At 37.0% G+C, this 7,652-nt stretch overlaps 1 pseudogene; it reads left to right on the top strand.

The window, feature by feature from the left end:
- The first annotated feature begins 2,957 nt into the window (after positions 1 to 2,957).
- Positions 2,958 to 7,034, top strand: LOC110906258 (annotated as a pseudogene).
- The last annotated feature ends 618 nt before the right edge of the window (positions 7,035 to 7,652 follow it).

The following is a 7,652-nucleotide window of genomic DNA, read 5'->3' as shown; positions in this document are numbered from 1 at the left end:
AATTTATTTTGTCAAATCAAGACGTATTATATTTGACCTGAATAGTTTCTGAGCAAAACTGACATCGAAACATACATAAAAAAGTAAGCACAAAAATGTATTATATTTTATCCGACTTGTTTTCAAACAATTTTTTTCATCGAAACGTAGACCAACACATTTTTTTATACCAACACGTACATAAAAATAAGCACATAACAATTTTTTTTTAAGTTAACGACCGAGTGTATTAAGAAAAAAACAGAATATATATACTCTCAATGGGGTCAAAGTGACATTTTAGAAAGTTTAGAAAAAGTTAAGGGGTTGAAAATTACATTGCCTAAACTAAAGGACCTAAAAAAGGGATGAAAATGAAAGTTGAAAAACTTGAATGTCAAAAAGCAATGGCTAAGGGGTAAAAATGAACTTTGAAAAAAACTTTGAGGGGTTAAAGAGGAATGTCCACCGACATTCCTCTTTAAGATTATATAAATATATATAGAGACCATGAACCCAACTCGAGACCACTTGGTCTCGAGTGAACATTAAACAGTTGGGCCATGCCGCTCGGAAACCCACTAGGGTGCACCAACTCGGTCCGGATATAAAACCCATGAGGATGACCAACCTTGCCACTTTTTCACCATTTGCAACATTCCCTTACACTCACTCCTACACACTCTTCTTCACCCTCTCAACAAAACTCTATCAACATCACCCTCTCCTCTCTCTCGGATTCAACCGGTAGCATCAAGGTTTTCGGATCAGCTCCCTTCATCAATCCTCTATATCTTTAAATCTAGCCGGTTAGTACTTTGTGGCTCATTTGGTCTTTAAGGTGATTTTAGAATACTTGATGATACTACCTTGATTGAATGAATGAGTTGTTGAATAGAATGTTTGCCTTGGATGATTAAAATGATGATGAATGATGTGTGTGGAATGTCTTGCTAAGATTGTTTTGAATGATAAATGATTAACAACTTAGGATGATTTTTGGCAATCCGATTCATGATAGGCATTTTAGAACAAATGTTGTGTTGGATGATATGTTGCAAGTTTGACTTGATATCAAGAACATATGTTCATATGATCCTTGATCGCAAATTTTCATGCTTGAATGATCTCATGAAGAACATTATAAATATGTGTTGAATATGATATGAACATATGATGAACTGTTTGAATGTTGTTGTGAATATTTGAAATCTGGTTGTTTGATCTATTTTGATTAGCAATTAGACAAGAAAACATGTTTGTGTGATTTGATTGGATAGTACACAATTACATGAAATTGCAATTCTATTGGTTAGTACATCAGAGGTTCTAGAAGAACTTCAGGTGCACGTATCCGTGGTTGCGAGTCGAGACCTCCGGTTGCGACTCGAGACCAACACGTGACAACTCGAGACAGACTGCAAGAACTCGAGACCGGCAAGGTCTCGACTTGAGACTTCATGATCTCGACTCGAGACTGGACTCGATACCCCTGAGGTTGCGACTCATTCCAGCACTACTCGAGACCAGATGTTCGTGACTCGAGATCTCCTGGTTGCGACTCGAGACCGCTTGTTCTCGAGTCGAGACCACCTAGGCTAGACTGGGCTGCTTGTCTCCGTTATTGGGCCAAAAGTGTGTGGACTGTGCATACTGTTTTATTTGGATTCTGTGATGCTGTTAACTGTTAGTATGATTGGCCAGGCCCAATAACACTTATGAATTGTATGTTAGGTGTTGACTGTTACTGTTTAACTGCCTAAGTTTTAGAACAGGCTCGATAACTTGGTGTGTATATATATGCTTGCAATGTGTTAGCTATGTGTAGAATATACGTGAACCTCCTGTACCCAAACCTGACCTATGCTGGTAACCATGTTAGGACGTGGTGACCAACGCACTTGACCAAGTAAACGGTCTGCCGAGCAACCCAAGGTGAGTTCACAACTTAAAGCATGCATTCCCGGTGGATTGGGAAACGGAACTAAAAACAACACTATCCCCCTGTGAGGGATACAAGCTTACTTCCCTTGTTAATGGGAACAAACTTACTTTTTTTCCCTTGTTACTGGGAACTCTTGGTTAATTACGGTTTATACGGAATGCAACAAGCAACACTAAACGAAACTCTATCACTTAAGTCCCTACTACATTATACCGATTAGTCGCCGGGGTCTGGCGAACGGGTTATTAGTTGATAGCGCTATTTAGGTCTAACCAGCCTCACACCAACCCTTGTTACTGGGAACGGGCATGAACTAATAGACTCTGACAACCGTCAATGATGATAGAACATTGGCAAACCGGGCACTGCGGAAACGTGGGGTTAATTAGTATTCGGTATTGGAAAAACAGTTTAGTCGCTTACTTTGGGGTAGCTCCCCATGGCATGTATAAACGGATAAATTAACTGGTGAAACAAGTTTTTGGTGATTAAAAACTGGACAACTCGTGAACTCGCCAACATTATGTTGATACCCTACTGCATGCTTTGCAGGTACCCAGTGACTCAGGAGCTTGCAGCTTGTGGATGTGTAGTGGTCGTCTAACCCGTGTGTTGGGTTATAAATAAACTTGAACCATGAACTTTGTTTTAAACTGTTTTGTCTACGCTTCCGCTACTTATGTTACTATTTGAACTTAAAACTTTTGAACTTGATTAAGATATTTGCTAACCCTGTGGTTGGTGAATATTACTTTGCTATTAATTAAATTGCTCAGTATAATTGGTGGCTGGATCCTGGTCAGTCGCGCCCCCAAGCGGTGGTACTCCGCATGTGGATTTTGGGGGTGTGACAGATTGGCCAATGGGAATGGGCATTAGTATTCCAAGTGTAATTTTCTTTTTTTTTAAATCCTTTTCAATGATTAGAAGGGGCATTATTTTGGCATTATTCCCACTACGCCACTTTTGCAATAACGCCCCATGCTACTGGACTGGCACGTGTCGGATAATACCCCATGGTGGGGGCCTTATTTTTCTTAACCACTACGGGTGGTCTAACAAGAAGCAATATAAACCTCAAATACTCAGAAATTGAAAACCTTTTATTCACACAGCCGTTTGAATATTTGTTTAATTTCAATTGGGTTAGTGTTATTATTATTATTCAAGATTAAAGATTAATGCTGCCTGGTTCAAGTTGTTCGTCGTGGAAGTCAGTCGCCGGGGCCGGTGTACCGGAAAAGTTTCCGGCCGGTCTCCGTGTTCTTGTTGTAGATGATGACCCCACTTGTCTTGTCATGCTAGAAAAAATGTTGAAAAAATGCAACTATGAAGGTACAATTTTACAATCTTTTTAGGGGTTGTTGTGGAATTTTAATTGGTTGATGTAATTGGCTAATTTGATGTTGAATTTTAATTAATGGGATTTGTTAATGGTTTATTGGTTATGTAATTAACTAATTATATATAGTTTGTATGTGGTGTTGAATTGTGGTTGTTGATTTGTAGTGACTACATGCAATGGGGCTGAGGTTGGTTTGTCATTGTTGAGGGAGAATAAAAGTGGGTTTGATATAGTTTTGAGTGATGTGTATATGTCGGATATGGATGGATTCAAGCTTCTTGAACATATTGGGCTAGAAATGGACCTCCCTGTATCAGTAAGTTGATGTTTTCCGTTTAGTTTCTTCGTGTTTATCGCGGTTTAGTTTGGTGTTTAGATGTTCATGTTTTGGTTGGGTGAGTTTTGTTGAATTTCTTCATGTTGTTGATATTGTTAAATGCATGTTGTTTGTCTCTTGTCTAATTAACGGTCACTTCATGTTGTTGACTTTTAATTTTTGATAGTCAAAGCTATAATTTATCAGTCAGAAATCATGCTTTTTCGATTGGAACAGTTAAATGTCTTAGGATTTTTCGATTAGAATAGTTAACAAATTTGTATAACCCGTGGTATTAGTCGTTAGCCAAACATCATTCGATTCATACAATGGTTAATTTTACAGTGATGTGTAAACTCATTGCAAATCTTAATATTTCTTCATGGAAAATACATACATTTTATATAACAAAACATGTTTTCTTGGTTTTTACAAAGTTAAGTTAAAAAGTGACAAAGCGTACTAACTGGTTTAAAACATAATATTTAACAATGTTTCAAAAACAACATCAACATCTAGCTTGAATAGATAATCGCGGAAGCATTCAAAATGTGAGTTATGACCACCGAGTAATGAGTTGCACCGTTCGCGTGTCGCGACGGTTCCCGCGAGTCGCGGGGGCTTCAAAGGATTCCTCCGCGTGGCGGGGGGAACCCATTTTCCAGCAGGTGCAGGTTTAAAACCTTCATTTTTGCCCAGTTCCGGAAATTCACTATTTTCCAGTTTTAAAAGGTCATAACTCATTACTCGGTGGTCCGTTTTTACTGGTTCTTTTTCCTATGAGTCTGTAATAAAATTTCGGACCTAACCATGTAAATTTTACATCACGGAAACCGAGATGCCAACGGCTTGTCCGTGATTTCCTTGTTTCGTTTATCCAACCCATTACCCAAGATTGCATTATACCACCCCCAAAGCCTAGGACTATTTCCATGCTTCTACAATTATCAAGTATGAGCATTTGCTTCCTCTCGAGGGTCGCTTGTGCTATAGTCATCATGCTTATTTTCACGACCTTAACCATGCTTTCCGGACTCATTCAACAAGTGAATGTTCCGAGTTTTCATCCCTTGATAAGGGCTCCTGTTTTTTACCCGTTTTACTTGTCTAATTCACCTTGTCACTTTTGTGACATAGTGAGTTTTTCCTTGTTTACAAATTTTCGATGTAACGACATGGACTTAACATAAACGAAATTTAGCGAAACTATAATTTACGTACCTTCAAAGCGCACCCTTTAAGCGTATATCACCCCCGGCTTGTCCACTAGATGACCCGGATTCTTTACCTAAAGAGTTCCGTTCATATCAAATTTTAGAACTCTTTTATACACAATAACGGACAATATATTACTGAAATCAAATCTGCGTTTTGTCCGATTACTAACACTTTGATCTTTACTTAGGCGTTTCTACAAACACCTAGTGATCAGATTTTTACATAAACCATTACTAGGTTTTTGACATGTTATTTACATCTAAATTCACTTCAATTAAGCAAATTTTACACACTTAAACATTCAAAATACTGAATTTCATCATACAACTCAGCTTTTCACTAGATTAGAAATCATAATCCTAGTGCTTGTCTAGTCTTTACAATATCATAAATCACCTACAATGGTGATTATAATTTCTTCAAGTATCATACAATGATTTTCACAAATAATCATCTAGGGTTTAACCCTAAACATCATATTACTTCAGATTCATTCATGCATCACATATTTAGGCCAAATTTCAGTTTCTCCTATCTAACCTAAAATTCAAAATGGAACAAAATACCAAAATTTTACATACCTTTATGATCCTTACTACAAGGGGATCACTAATTTATGTTCAAGACTTGATTTAGGGCAGATTTGAAGCTTCAATTTGGAGATTTGCTATGAAACTAGGGTTTGAAGAAATCCTTATGGTCGCCCCCTGCCCTTTGTTCGACCAGACATCCAGTTTTGGGGTGTTTGGTTTTGTTTTGATTACTATTAGTAATCAAAGTTTCAGTTTTGACAAGTTTAAACCCTCAACTTTGATTTATCCTTAAGTTTGAGTGTTTTAACCCTATTATGAGTTATTTCAAGACTTGTAATTAACTAGGTTTAAATTCCTAGTTGGTTGACTCTTGTTTATTTATACTTTTAAATTTTTAATATAAAGATTTATATTTACGGGGTGTTACATGATGTCAGTGGACGATAGCAGCAGTGTAGTAACGAAGGGCGTTACACACGGTGCATGTGATTATTTAATAAAACCCGTTCGTCTCGAGGCGTTACGTAATATATGGCAACACGTGGTTAAAAGACGGAAAAACGAGTGGAAAGATTTCGAGCCGTTAACAAGCGCAGATGATGTTGACCAACATCAGAAAGCTACGGCAGAAGCTGGCTATACGTCTTCTGCAAACGAGGGCATAATTGGAAAAATGAAAAGAGGAGGAAAGATGACGAGGATGAATCTGAGGAACGAGACGAGTCTTCTTCTTCAAAAAAGCCTCGTGTTGTTTGGACTCAAACTTCATCGACAGTTCATGGCAGCAGTTAACCAGCTCGGTGGGATCGATAGTAAGAATTTTTTTACTCGTTTTTTTACTTTTCTTTTACACTTGTATGTGTTTTTACAACATAACCTTGATTTAAATTGTGATATAATAATGCTACTTTAGAAGCTGTTCCAAAGAAAATCTTGGAGCTAATGAACGTTGCGGGTATAAGCACAGAAAATGTGGCCAGTCATCTTCAGGTATCTTGAAATTTCAACAAATTGAAATTTGTAGCTTCGAAATTTTAAATTTATTTACTTTTGAGTAAAACGCCAATTTCGTCACTGAGGTTTGGCCAGTTTTGCGACTTTCGTCCAAAGGTTTGTTTTTCCGCTTATGGATCCAAAAGGTTTGAAATCTTGCCATTTTCACCCGGCTCGTTAACTCCATCCATTTTTCTCTATTAAGGCAGAGGTCTTTTTGTCCATTTTGTTAACTTAAAGGGTGTTTTAGTCTTTTTTTGAATACTTGTACATTATGCTAAATGCTTGTACATAAAGTGAAAAAAATCGAACTGCTATTTAAGCTAACAAAAAAGACGAAAATATCCACGCCTTAATGGAGCCGGATGAAAATGGCAAGATTTCAAACCTTTTGGGTCCAGATGCAAAAAAGCAAACATTTGGACAAAAGTCGCAAAACTGGCCAAACCTAGGGCAAAATTGGCATTTTACTCTTCACTTTTTATAAAAAAAGTTGTTAACGAGTGTACGTATTTGGTGCAGAAATATCGTCTTTATCTTAAACGGCTCAGCGGGTCACAACATCTCGGCTCTATGGATCCCTCGTTTTACAAATATAATTACCAAGTTCGTTTGTTTATGTAATCATATATATAAGAGTGAATTTCAAGGATTGTCCTTTATCTTTATACCCATTTTCAGGTGCTGCCCTTTATGTTCAAAATTGACGAGTTTGTCCTTTATGTTTTCATATCATACACGTTTTATCCTTTAGGCCTAACCCAATTAGTTTTTTCAGTTAAATTTGGTCCTGTACTTTGCACATGAGGGCATTTTTGTCAATTCAATGGTCAGTTCAACGGCAGATTTACAGCTCAAAGCTTCTGCAACCTTTGAATTGACAAAAATGCCCTCATGTGCAAAGCACATGACCAAATTTAACTGAAAAAAACTAACTGGGTTAGGTTTAAAGGACAAAATGTGTATGATATGAAAACATAAAGGAAAAAACTCGTCAATTTTGAACATAAATGACAGCGTCTGAAAATGGGTATAAAGATAAAGCACAATCCTTGAAATGCACTCTATATATAATTTATTTCGTTTTCGCTTGCTGTACTTCAAAAAGAAAAAAAAAACTATATCTTATTTAGTTGAAATTACGTCTATGTTTGTCAACAGAGAAATACCCCGAGTGCCGAGTGTTGCCTTTGTGGCTTTTACGTATCTGATGCAACAAATCTTTTATCAGTCTTGGTTTTGATTTGTTAAGCTACTTGCATGTCGAGAAAAAAAAAAAACATAATTGTATATTTAGTATTATTTAAAAGGTTAATAAACGGA

The sequence above is a fragment of the Helianthus annuus genome, chromosome 14 (assembly GCF_002127325.2).
Source record: "Helianthus annuus cultivar XRQ/B chromosome 14, HanXRQr2.0-SUNRISE, whole genome shotgun sequence".
In the NCBI taxonomy this organism is placed as follows: domain Eukaryota; kingdom Viridiplantae; phylum Streptophyta; class Magnoliopsida; order Asterales; family Asteraceae; genus Helianthus; species Helianthus annuus.
Note: the sequence above shows the minus strand (reverse complement) of the source record. Positions and strands in the feature narration are given on the sequence as shown.